The following is a 14,085-nucleotide window of genomic DNA, read 5'->3' on the forward strand; positions in this document are numbered from 1 at the left end:
AACTCTGGCACCGGTCATACAGAGACCAAACGGCCCCTATCAAGGGCTGTTTGGCGCATAGGCACAAACAACAGTCAGGACGGCACCCCCCACAGGACTCCACGAGGGACACGGTCGAACGCTTTCTCCAAGTCTACAAAACACATGTAGACTGGTTGGGCGAACTCCCATGCACCCTCCAGGATCCTGCCGAGGGTATAGAGCTGGTCCACTGTTCCACGGCCAGGACGAAAGCCACACTGCATCTCCTGAATCCGAGGCTCGATTATCCGACGGATCCTCCTCTCCAATACCCCCGAATAGACCTTACCAGGGAGGCTGAGGAGTGTTATACTATAGTTGGAACACACCCTCCGGTCCCCCTTTTTAAAGAGGGGGACCACCACCCCAATCTGCCAGTCCAGAGGCACTGTCCCTGATGTCCACGCGATGCTGCAGAGGCGTGTCAGCCAAGACAGCCCTACAACATCCAGAGCCTTGAGAAACTCAGGACGGACCTCATCCACCCCCGGGGCCTTGCCACCGAGGAGCTTTTTGACCACCTCGGCAACCTCAGCCCCAGAAATGGGAGGCCCCGTCTCCGAGCTCTCCGACTCTGCCTCTTCCGAGCACGTGTTGGTAGGATTGAGGAGTTCCTCGAAGTACTCCCCCCACCGACTCACAACATCCCTAGTTGAGGTCAAAGCCCCGTCCCCACTGTAAACAGTGTTGACTGTGAGCCGCTCCCCCCCCCTGAGACGCCGGATGGTGGATCAGAATCTCTTCGAGGCCGTCCGTGAATCGTTCTCCATGGTCTCACCGAACTCCTCCCAGGCCCGAGTTTTTGCCTCTGCAACCGCCAACGCCGCGGCCCGTCTGGCCTGTCGGTACCTATCAGCTGCTTCCAGGGTCCCACTGGCCAAAAAGGCCTGATAGGACTCTTTCTTCAGCTTGACGGCTTCCCTCACCACTGGTGTCCACCAGCAGGTTCGAGGGTTGCCGCCACGACAGGCACCGACCACCTTACGGCCACAACTCCGATCAGCTGCCTCGGCAATGGAGTCACGGAACATGGCCCATTCGGACTCAATGTCCCCCACCTCCCCCGGGATATGGTTGAAGCTCTGCCGGAGGTGGGAGTTAAAGCTCCTTCTGACGGGGGATTCTGACAAACGCTCCCAGCAGACCCTCACAATACGTTTGGGCCTGCCAGGTCTGATCGGCATCCTCCCCCACCAGCGGAGCCAACTCACCACCAGGCGTTGATCAGTTGACAGCTCCGCCCCTCTCTTCACCCGAGTGTCCAGGACATACGGCCGCAAGTCCGATGATACAACCACAAAGTCGATCATCGAACTGCGGCCAAGGGTGTCCTGGTGCCAAGTGCACATATGGACACCCTTATGTCTGAACATGGTGTTCGTTATGGACAGTCCATGACCAGCACAGAAGTCCAACAACATAACACCACTCTGGTTCAGATCGGGGGGGCCGTTCCTCCCAATCACACCCCTCCAGGTCTCACTGTCATTGCGCACGTGAGCATTGAAGTCCCCCAGCAGAACGAGGGAGTCTCCGGTAGGAGCATTCTCCAGTGCCTCCCCCAGAGACTCCAAAAAGGGTGGGTACTCTGAACTGCAGCACAGGGACAGCAGTCCAAGTCTTCTTTCCTCTTCTTCTTTCCTTGTCCCCCGGTCTGGTTCAGTTCAGTTCATGTCATATATTGTAAACAGAAATAAATAAATGGGCATCAAGGGGAGCTTTACATTTATAAAACTTCCCTTGGCAAAGCAAATCTGTTTGGCATCAAAGGTATTCAGACTACAATTCTTCTGAAGGGAAAAAAAAAAAAAAGTAAAGAAGACAGTTCTGCCGAAAGCCAGGGACTAGACCTGTTCTAAGTTCTATACTTTTTAAAAGGGGCGTGTTTATCAACTATGGAATTAGAAGATTTACAAAAATGGTCAAGTGCTAGATCTTCATCTGGGATTTTAACAGTGTCATATAACTATTCAACAGATCAGTTAAAAAAAAGCCTGCTCATGGAGATGTTTCAGGATCTGAATACCAAGCGTGGACCTAATTTTTTCATTTTTGCAATTCTGATACAGGCTATTGAGCGGTGATAACTAACACCAAGTTCAGATACTGCGGATTTTCTACGTTTGATTTGTTAAGATTGAGCAAATCAGGGACAACCTTGAAGGATCTCTTTGGTTTTGTAGGATCAGCAATTACCTGAGAAAGGTTGATATTGGTACACACCTTTTTTAAATGATCAGAGGCAGAGTCCAACTTGTTTAAATTAAAATTGCCACACAGAGATTGGGTTTAGGCCACATGCACACAGAATGACATCAACAAATATAAGAAATATTAAATATTTACACATAGATTTTTGAATACATGTAGAGGAATGATACTTTGAAATGTGCTCATTGCGGAGTTATGATCAGTTGAGTAATGAAGGTTGAACTATTCTGGGAAAGAGGTTCTATTCCCAGCATCATGATGGACACTCCTGATATAGAAGGTTTCGCTAACGCATTGGAATTGTTTTACTATTTTCATATGCATGTGCAATGAAGAATTGCTTGCTGCTGATAAATGCAAAGAAGAACAGCTTACACATAGATGCTCACATATAGGCTGCTGAATGCAATGAAGACCTGCTTATCCAGTAAAGTTCAATGTCAATCTGTAATATTCAATTAGGATTTGCAAAACAGTGAAGTTAAACAATGAATGGGTCCATAGTCGGTATGAGAAGACTACAGGAATATTTACCTGGGTGTACGTTCAAACAGAGATGAGAAAATTGCGATAAATAATTGTTTGTTTGTTTGTTAGTATGTATATGAATGTTATGTGTATAAACTGTGTTGAGTTATAGTTACTCAGTAGTGTCTCAGTGAAACAACCGACGGGGGAAGCCTTGCGGTGACAACAAAAGCAGTGTTTTACTGATCAGTCAAGTTGCTCCAGTGTACTCCATACAAACTGATTGGCTACTGAAGGGATAGAAAATGGGCAATACTTGTTTTAAAGCAAACAAGGAATTAGATGGGAAAAATACATGTTTTAACGGGACCCAGACAATATTAAATACTCAGACAGATGGGAGAAGAAGTGTAGTTTTGTAGGAAATCACAAAATTATTACATAAAATTAGTGAAATCAATTGAAGAATGCCTTTCTGAAGAGCTGTTTACCACAGATGAGCAGCTTTGCGACCAAGCACATTGTAGATCGCTTTACTGCAAAAATGATCTAATTTAATGGATTGGTTTAGACATGCATAACAGCATTTTAAGAACAAAGAGAGAAACAAAAAGGGACGCTTCATGGTGGAAGGTGATGTATAAATAACTGTGTATATGATGAAGGGGGTGGCAACACCCATTCCGAAATCCCGCCATTCTGACATCCCGCTATTCCGACATCCCACCATTCCGACATCCCACCATTCCGACATACCACCATTCCGACATGCAAACGTCCCACCATTCCGACATCCCACCATTCCGACATCCCACCATTCCGACATCCCGCTATTCCGACGTTCAAATGTCCCACCATTCCGACAAGGCTTTCCGTATAAGGAAATGTGTGTTACTCAACAGGTGAGTCCCTTCTTTCTGTTCATGCAATTTATATGTTTAACACATGTTTATAGACAAGCGTTATCAAAAACACAAAGTCTCTGCAACTGGAGGAGGAGAAGCAGTCCGCGGTGGTTTTCAATCACACACTCCAATGCTACTTGTTTCAACTTCCGAAAATTTAATCCAGGAAAAAAAGACTTACAAACATGGACCAAAACGGCTCCATAACACGCACAAGAATCCAAAAGAAACGAAAGTTAACTAAAAGAAAGCAAATGTGCAAAGCCCATCCGCGCTTCCCAAAATTGGAGTGAGTACTCATAAATCACGTGAATAACATGAATAAACGATTTTACTGCATTTTGTTGTGTTTTATACGTTCTATGCTGTCATTTCTCTCTTCTCCTATTGGCAAGGCAAGGCAGAGTGCTCGCAACTGTGTCCTGTGCAGTAGCCGTGATATCTGTTATTGCAATTATTACTTTTGCATATGATGACAGCGTGCAAAAGACGCATTGGCTCTGTGGAGAGCTCCGCTCCAGCTGGCTGCTGTGACAGCTCACTGACACTGTATTTCTGCTTAATCAGTTTCAGTCTCGCCAGAGTTACATTAATATCTGTATTTTTCTATTTGAAATTCAGGGGATTTTGATAATAGATTATTAAAGTTTGTTTGTGAGGCTGTGGCCTCTGGATGTGCAGAGCTTGTGCGCCAAACTTTAGGGCGTATTTGCGCCGGCATATCATTAGTGCAAAATGTTTTGGGTAAAAAATAGGCTATTAAAAGGAACTGTCGGAATGGCGGTATGTTAAATTAAAAAAAAAACATACCGCCATTCCGACCATAGGAGGAAAAAAGTGTCGGAATGGCGGGACGTTTGATAAAAAATTAAGTGTCGCCATTCCGACAATTGGAGACCCATGTCGGAATGGCGAGATGTCGGAATGGCAGCATGTAACCATGATGAAGGAGAGACCATTTGAGCAGCACAGCCATTTCGCAGCACAGGGACAGCAGTCCAAGTTAAAGGATCTCCCACGTGGTATCACCTGTCACATTGTGTCAAGGCATCAAAAGAAGAAAAAATCAGCAAACTCAAGGACAAAAAGACGAAGACTCCGGTGAACGAAGAGAGAGGACTGACAAACCAGAAATACAAAAGGATTCTCGATATCAAGATCCAGAAGAAGAGGCTAACAATGCCACGAACACTTACGATGCTGGGAATGATGCCAGCAATGAACAGAGAAGAAGATTCAGTGTCATCAATCTTCAACACGTGCCTCTAATGAGGGGGTGAATATAGAATCCTCAACGATTACAACGTCTCTGGGAACTGTGACAACAACAAGGTTTAAACCATTTTGATATATATTGTAACCTATTGGCTAAGGAATAGTGCTGAAAATGAGGTAAATCTAATACACCACTGTCCTTGGTCTTCTGTAGGGTTTTTAAACTAATACGTGGTGGTTTGTTTTTCCACAGAAATTTGGAGATGCATGAATCTAGTGACTTAAACCAAGTAGCAGATGGTTTTATGGGGATCATTGAAAACAAATAGTTAACTTTTGGTAGTATCATCATTTTAATGGATGTAACTCTCCCCATAAGTGATATAGGTAAGGACTTCCAACGAGAGAGATCGTCCTCTACTGTCTTTAATAATTGCACATAATTTAGCTTTGTTAGCTCTGAGAGCCTGGAGAAAATGTTTATGCCTAAATATCTAATATTTCCTGACTGTAAAGTGATCGCAGTTATATTATGGACCCTACAGTTAATGGGCAGAACTGTGGTCTTAGACCAGTTGATAGAGTAGTCAGAAAGTGCTGAGAATTTATTTATGAGTGTGATCGTGTGAGTGAGAGACGTCTGTGAGTTCTGAAGGAAAAGTAACACATCATCAGCATAAAGACTTATTTTATGCTCAATATTTTGGGATTAATTACTCACAAACGGGTAAGAAAAGGTAGTATTGCCAGACCATACATGATCAAAACAGGGAGCGGAGGTCGTTCAGCTGCAAGAAGGTGTGAATGTCCGACTAAAGTTTATAAAAAGCGGGTAAGACAAGGTGCGAATGCCCGACAATGTATGATCAAAAGAGGGAGCGGAGGTTTTCGGCTGCAAGAAGGTCTGAATGTCCACCCATAATTCCTGAAAAATGGGTAAAAAAAGAGTGCGAATGCCAAACCATACATCATCAAAAGCAGGAGTGGATGTGTTCGGCTACAAGAAGATTTGAATGTCCATCAATAATTGCTTTAAAACATGAAAGAAAATTTTCGAATATCAAACCGCACATGATCATAAGCGGGAGCGGAGGTGGTTCAGCTGCAAGAAGGTGTGAATGTCCGACTAAAGTTCAAATATATTAACAAAAGCGGGAGGAGAGGTCTTCGGATGAGAGTGGTTGAGAATTTCCAACCATAATCTATAAAATGCGGTGAAAAAAAAGGTGTGATAGAACACTAAAAGGTGGAGCGGAAGTGTTCGGCTGCAAGAAGGCGTGAATGTCCGACTATATTTGGTGAAAAGCAGGTGAAGCAAGGTCTGAATGCCCAACCTTACATCATCAAAAGCGAGATCAGAGGTGTTTGGCTGCAAGAAGGCCATAGTTTGCCAAAAGCGGGTAAGCTGCGAATGACCAACTAAATATCAACAAAAGTGGGGGCGGAGGTCTTCGGATGCAACTGGGTGTGAACATCCCACCATACAAGTATGGTGGAGAGGAAGCTGTGAACAGCCAACCATAGTTTGCAAAAAGCGGGTGAGAAAAGGTGCGAATGTCCAACCATACATGATCAAAACAGGGAGCGGAGGTGTTTGGCTGTGACAAGGTGTGAATGTCCACCCAAAATTAATGAAAAGCGGGCAAAAAATTAGGTTTGAATGCCCAAGCATACATCATCAAAAGAAGGAGTGGATGTGTTCGGCTACAAGAAGGTTTGAATGTCCGACCATAGTTTGTACAAAGCGGGTAAGATAAGGTGCGAATGCCCGACAATGTATAATCAAAAGAGGGAGCAGCGGTTTTCGGCTACAAGAAGGTTTGAATGTCCGACCATAGTTTGTAAAAAGCGGGTAAGAAAAGGTTCAAATGCCTGACTGTACACCATCAAAAGCGGGAGCGGAGATGTTCCGCTGTAAGACGGTGTGAATGTCCGACCAAAGTTGGCAAAAAGCAGTAAAGAAAAGGTTCGAATATCCAAACATAATTAAAAGCGAGAGAGATTGTGTTCAGCTGCAAGTAGGTGTGAATATCCAGCCATAATTACTCACAAACGGGTAAGAAAATGTAGTATTGCTTGACCATACATGATCAAAACAGGGAGCGGAGGTGGTTTAGCTGCAAAAAGGGGTGAATGTCCAACTAAAGTTCAAATATATTAACAAAAGCGGGAGGAGAGGTCTTCGGATTAGAGTGGTTGAGAATTTCCAACCATAATCTATAAAATGTGGTGAAAAAAAAAGGTGTGAAGGAATGAATTTTATAGCAAAATCCGAAATCATGCATAACTCCGCAAAAGGAACGTATTGCTCAACCAAAGAGATGCTTCTTTCTCATTCAGGGTAATATGAGGAACTTTATGCTTGATACATTTTAGACATGGATAACTATGAAGGACAAAGCAATTTTAACTTGGTTTGAGCAAAGCAATTCATTTTATAGGAAAATCCGAAATCGTGCAGGACTCATGAAAGTAAGCTTTTTCTCGGATTCCTGATCCTCCAGTGTTGCTCTTTCCTATAATGAAAAATACAGCCTTGTTCTTTGTTGAAATTTATATAGACATTGATAAATATGAAGGACAAAGCAGTTTCCACTTTGTTTGAGTGAAGGAATTAATTTTATAGCAAAATCCCAAATCAAGCAGAACGTATGAAAATAAGCTTGTTTTCGGATTCCTGATCCTTCAGTGTTGCTATTTCTTCTACTGCAAAATACAATGTTGTTCTTTGTTGAAGTCAATCTACACATTGATAAATATGAAGGACAAAGCAGTTTTAACATAGTTTGAGTAAAGGAATTCATTTTATACATAAAATCCCAAATCATGCAGAACGTATGAAAATAAGCTTATTCTCGGATTCCTGATCCTTCAGTGTTGCTTTTTCTTCTACTGCAAAATACAATGTTGTTCTTTGTTGAAGTCGATCTAGACATTGATAAATATGAAGGACAAAGCAGTTTTAACTTGGTTTGAGTGAAGGAATTCATTTTATACATAAAATCCCAAATCATGCAGAACGTATGAAAATAAGCTTATTCTCGGATTACTGATCCTTCAGTGTTGCTCTTTCTTCTACTGCAAAATCCAGTGTTGTTCTTTGTTGAAGTCAATCTAGACATTGATAAATATGAAGGAAAAAGCAGTTTTAACTTGGTTTGAGTGAATGAATTCATTTTATACATAAAATCCGAAATCGTGCAGAACTCATGAAAATAAGCTTATTCTCGGATTCCTAAAACTTTTGATTTGCTCTTTCTTTACTGCAAAGTACAATGTTGTTCTTTGTTGAAGTCGATCTAGACATTGATAAATATGAAGGACAAAGCAGTTTTCACTTGGTTTGAGTGAAGGATTTGCAGCTGAAAACCTCCCGCTCCCGCTTTTGATTGTGTATAGTCGGGCTTTCGAGCCTTTTCTTACCCGGTTTTTAGAAATTATGGTTGGACATTCAGACCTTGCAGCCGAAGACCTCCACTCCCTCTTTTGATCATACATTGTCGGGCATTCGCACCTTGTCTTACCCGCTTTTTACAAACTATAGTCAGACATTCACACCTTGCAGCTGAACCACCTCAGCTCCCTGTTTTGATCATGTATGGTCTGGCAATACTACATTTTCTTACCCGTTTGTGAGTAATTATGGCTGGACATTCACACCTACTTGCAGTCGAACAGCTCTGCTCCCGCTTTTGATGGTATATATTCGGGCATTCGAACCTTTTCTTAACTGCTTTTTGCAAACTTTGGTCGGATGTTCACACCTTCTTGCAGCCGAACACCTCCGCTTCCGCTTTTGATGGTATATATTCGGGCATTCGAACCTTTTCTTAGCAGCTTTTTACAAACCATGGTTGAACTTTCACACCTTCTTGTAGCCGAACAACTCCGCTCCCGCTATTGATTGTGTACAGTCAGGTATTTTAACCTTTTCTTACCCGCTTTTTACCAACTATGGTCGGACATTCACACCGTCTTACAGCGGAACACCTCCGCTCCCGCTTTTGATGGTGTATAGTCAGGCATTTGAACATTTTCTTACCCGCTTTTTACAAACTATGGTCGGACATTCAAACCTTCTTGTAGCCGAAAACCTCCGCTCCCTCTTTTGATCATACATTGTCGGGCATTCGCACCTTTTCTTACCCGTTTTTTACAAACCATGGTCGGACTGTCACACATTCTTGTAGCCAAACACATCCGCTCCCGCTATTGATTGTGTACAGTCGGGTATTTTAACCTTTTCTTACCCGTTTTTTACCAACTATGGTCGGACATTCACACCTTCTTACAGCGGAACACCTCCGCTCCCTCTTTTGATGGTGTATGTTTGGGCATTCGAATCTTTTCTTACCCGCTTTTTACAAACTATGCTCGGACATTCAAACCTTGTAGCCGAACACATCCACTCCTGCTTTTGATGATGTATGGTTGGGCATTCAAAGCTACTTGTTGCCCGCTTTTCATTAATTTTGGGTGGACATTCACACCTTGTCACAGCCAAACACCTCCGCTCCCTGTTTTGATCATGTATGGTTGGACATTCGCACCTTTTCTCACCCGCTTTTTGCCAACTATGGTCGGCTGTTCACAGCTTCCTCTCCACCATACTTGTATGGTGGGATATTCACACCCACTTGCATCCGAAGACCTTTTGTTGATATTTAGTCGGTCATTCGCAGCTTACCCGCTTTTGGCAAACTATGGCCTTCATGCAGCCAAACACCTCTGATCTCGCTTTTGATGATGTAAGGTTGGGCATTCAGACCTTGCTTCACCTGCTTTTCACCAAATATAGTCGGACATTCACACCTTCTTGCAGCCGAACACTTCCGCTCCACCTTTTAGTGTTCTATCACACCTTTTTTTTCACCGCATTTTATAGATTATGGTTGGAAATTCTCAACCACTCTCATCCGAAGACCTCTCCTCCCGCTTTTGTTAATATATTTGAACTTTAGTCGGACATTCACAACCTTCTTGCAGCTAAACCACCTCCGCTCCCTGTTTTGATCATGTATGGTCTGGCAATACTACCTTTTCTTACCCGTTTGTTAGTAATTATGGCTGGACATTCACACCTACTTGCAGCCGAACACCACCTCTCCCGCTTTTGATGATGTATGGACCGGCATTCTTACCTTTTCTAACACATTTTTCAGCAATTATGGTCGGAGATTCACACTTACTCACAGCCGAACAACTCCGCTCCCGCATTTGATGGTGTATAGTCGGGCATTCTCACCCTTTCTCATCAGCTTTTTGCAAATTATGATCTGACATTCACACCTGCTTTTGATAATGTATGGTTGGGCATTCGCACCTTTTCTTACCCATTTTTCAGTAATTATGGGTGGACATTCACACCTTCTTGCAGCTGAACACCTCCTCTCCCGCTATTGATTGTGTACAGTCGGGTATTTTAACCTTTTCTTACCCGCTTTTTACCAAATATGGTCGGACATTCACACCGTCTTACAGCGGAACACCTCTGCTCCCGCTTTTGATGGTGTATAGTCAGGCGCTTGAACCTTTTCTTACCCGCTTTTTACAAACTATGGTCGGACATTCAAACCTTCTTGTAGCCGAAAACCTCCGCTCCCTCTTTTGATTATACATTGTTGGGCATTCGCACCTTATTTACAAACTATAGTCAGACATTCACACCTTGCAGCTGAGCCACCTAAGCTCCCTGTTTTGATAGTGTATGTTCGGGCATTCGAACCTATTCTTACCCCCTTTTTACAAACTATGCTCGGAGATTCACACCTACTCACAGCCGAACAACTCCGCTCCCGCATTTGATGATGTATTGTCCGGCATTCTAGTCTCTTCTAACACATTTTTCAGCAATTATGGTCGGACATTCACACCTACTCACAGCCAAACACTTCCGCTCCCGCATTTGATGGTGTATAGCCGGGCATTCTCACCCTTTCTCATCAGCTTTTTGCAAATTATGATCTGACATTCACACCTACTTGCAGTCGAACAGCTCTTTTCCCGCTTTTGATTATGTTTGGTTGGATATTCGAACCTTTTCTTAACTGCTTTTTACAAACTTTGGTCGGACGTTCACAACTTCTTGCAGCCAAACACATCCACTTCCACTTTTGATGGTATATATTCGGGCATTCGAACCTTTTCTTACCCGCTTTTTACAATCCGTTCTCGGACTTTCACACCTTCTTGTAGCCAAACAACTCCGCTCCCGCTATTGATTGTGTAAAGTCGGGCATTCGAACCATTTCTTACCCGCTTTTTACAAACTATGGTCGGACATTCAAACCTTCTTGTAGCCGAACACATCCACTCCTGCTTTTGATGATGTATGGTTTGGCATTTTCACCTTTTCTTACCCATTTTTCAGTAATTATGGGTGGACATTCACACCTTCTGGCAGCTGAACAACTCCTCTCCCGCTTATGATCATGTGCGGTTTGATATTCGAAAATTTTCTTTCATGTTTTAAAGCAATTATTGATGGACATTCAAATCTTCTTGTAGCCGAACACATCCACTCCTGCTTTTGATGATGTATGGTTTGGCATTCGCACCCTTTTTTTACCCATTTTTCAGGAATTTTGGGTGGACATTCAGACCTTCTTGCAGTCGAAAACCTCCGCTCCCTCTTTTGATCATACATTGTCGGGCATTCGCACCTTATCTTACCCGCTTTTTACAAACTATAGTCAGACATTCACACCTTGCAGCTGAACCACCTCCGCTCCCTGTTTTGATCATGTATGGTCTGGCAATACTACCTTTTCTTACCCGTTTGTGAGTAATTAATCCCAAAATATTGAGCATAAAATAAGTCTTAATGCTGATGATGTATTACTTTTCCTTCAGAACTCACAGACGTCTCTCAGTCACACGATCACACTCATAAATAAATTCTCAGCACTTTCTGACTACTCTATCAACTGGTCTAAGACCACAGTTCTGCCCATTAACTGTAGGGTCCATAATATACCTGCGATCACTTTACAGTCAGGAAATATTAGATATTTAGGCATAAACATTTCCTCCAGGCTCTCAGAGCTAACAAAGCTAAATTATGTGCAATTATTAAAGACAGTAGAGGACGATCTCTCGTTGGAAGTCCTTACCTATATCACTTATGGGGAGAGTTACATCCATTAAAATGATGATACTACCAAAAGTTAACTATTTGTTCTCAATGATCCCCATAAAACCATCTGCTACTTGGTTTAAGTCACTAGATTCATGCATCTCCAAATTTCTGTGGAAAAACAAACCACCACGTATTAGTTTAAAAACCCTACAGAAGACCAAGGACAGTGGTGGATTAGATTTACCTCATTTTCAGCACTATTCCTTAGACAATAGGTTACAATATATATCAAAATGGTTTAAACCTTGTTGTTGTCACAGTTCCCAGAGACGTTGTAATCATTGAGGATTCTATATTCACCCCCTCATTAGAGGCACGTAATGCAGATTGATGACACTGAATCTTCTTCTCTGTTCATTGCTGGCATCATTTCCAGCATCGTAAGTGTTCGTGGCATTGTTAGCCTCTTCTTCTGGATCTTGATATCGAGAATCCTTTTGTATTTCTGGTTTGTCAGTCCTCTGTCTTCGTTCACCGGAGTCTTTGTCTTTTTGTCCTTGAGTTTGGTGATTTTTTCTTCTTTTGATGCCTTGACACAATGTGACAGGTGATACCACGTGGGAGATCCTGTAACTTGGACTGCTGTCCCTGTGCTGCGAAATGGCTGTGCTGCTCAAATGGTCTCTCCTAACACATTCTTCAGCAATTATGGTCGGACATTCACACCTACTCAGAGCCGAACACCTCCGCTCCCGCATTTGATGGTGTATAGTCGGGCATTCTCACCCTTTCTCATCAGCTTTTTACAAATTATGATCTGACATTCACACCTGCTTTTGATAATGTATTGTTAGGCATTCGCACCTTTTTTTTACCCATTTTTCATGAATTATGGGTGGACATTCACACCTTCCTGCAGCCGAACACCTCCTCTCCCGCTTATGATCATGTGCGGTTTGATATTCGAAAATTTACTTTCTTGTTTTAAAGCAATTATTGATGGACATTCAAACCTTCTTTTTGATGGTGTATAGTCGGGCTTTCGAGCCTTTTCTTCCCGGTTTTTACAAACCATGGTCGGACTTTCACACCTTCTTGTAGCCGAACAACTCCGCTCCCGCTATTGATTGTGTACAGTCGGGTATTTTAACCTTTTCTTACCCGCTTTTTACCAACTATGGTCGGACATTCAAACCTTCTTGTATCCGAAAACCTCCGCTCTCTCTTTTGATCATACATTGTTGGACATTCGCACCTTTTCTTACCCGCTTTTTACAAACCATGGTCGGACTTTCACATCTTCTTGTAGCCGAACACATCCGCTCCCGCTATTGATTGTGTACAGTCGGGTATTTTAACCTTTTCTTACCCGCTTTTTACCAAGTATGGTCGGACATTCACACCTTCGTACAGCGGAACACCTCCGCTCCCTCTTTTGATGGTGTATGTTCGGGCATTCAAACCTTTTCTTACCCGCTTTTTCCAAACTATGGTCGGCTATTCACAGCTTCCTCTCCACCATACCTGTATGGTGGGATATTCACACCCACTTGCATCTGAAGACCTCCGCCCCAAATTTTGTTGATATTTAGTCGGACATTCGCACCTTACCCGCTTTTGGCAAACTATGGCCTTCTTGCAGCCAAACACCTCTGATCTCGCTTTTGATGATGTAAGGTTGGGCATTCAGACCTTGCTTCACCTGCTTTTCACCAAATATAGTCGGACATTCACACCCTCTTGCAGCCGAACACTTCCGCTCCACCTTTTAGTGTTCTATCACACCTTTTTTTCACCGCATTTAATACATTATGGTCGGAAATTTTCAACCACTCTCATCCGAAGACCTCTCCTCCCGCTTTTGTTAATATATTTGAACTTTAGTCGGACATTCAAACCTTCTTGCAGCTGAACCACCTCCGCTCCCTGTTTTGATCATATATGGTCTGGCAATACTACCTTTTCTTACCCGTTTGTGAGTAATTATGGCCTGACATTCACACCTACTTGCAGCCGAACACAACCTCTCTCGCTTTTGATGATGTATGGACCGGCATTCTTACCTTTTCTAACACATTTTTCAGCAATTATGGTCGGAGATTCACACCTACTCACAGCCGAACAACTCCGCTCCCACATTTGATGGTGTATAGTCGGGCATTCTCACCCTTTCTCATCAGCTTTTTG

This window comes from Leuresthes tenuis, unplaced genomic scaffold (assembly GCF_036924035.1).
Source record: "Leuresthes tenuis unplaced genomic scaffold, fLeuTen1.0.hap1 SCAF_20, whole genome shotgun sequence".
NCBI lineage: Eukaryota > Metazoa > Chordata > Actinopteri > Atheriniformes > Atherinopsidae > Leuresthes > Leuresthes tenuis.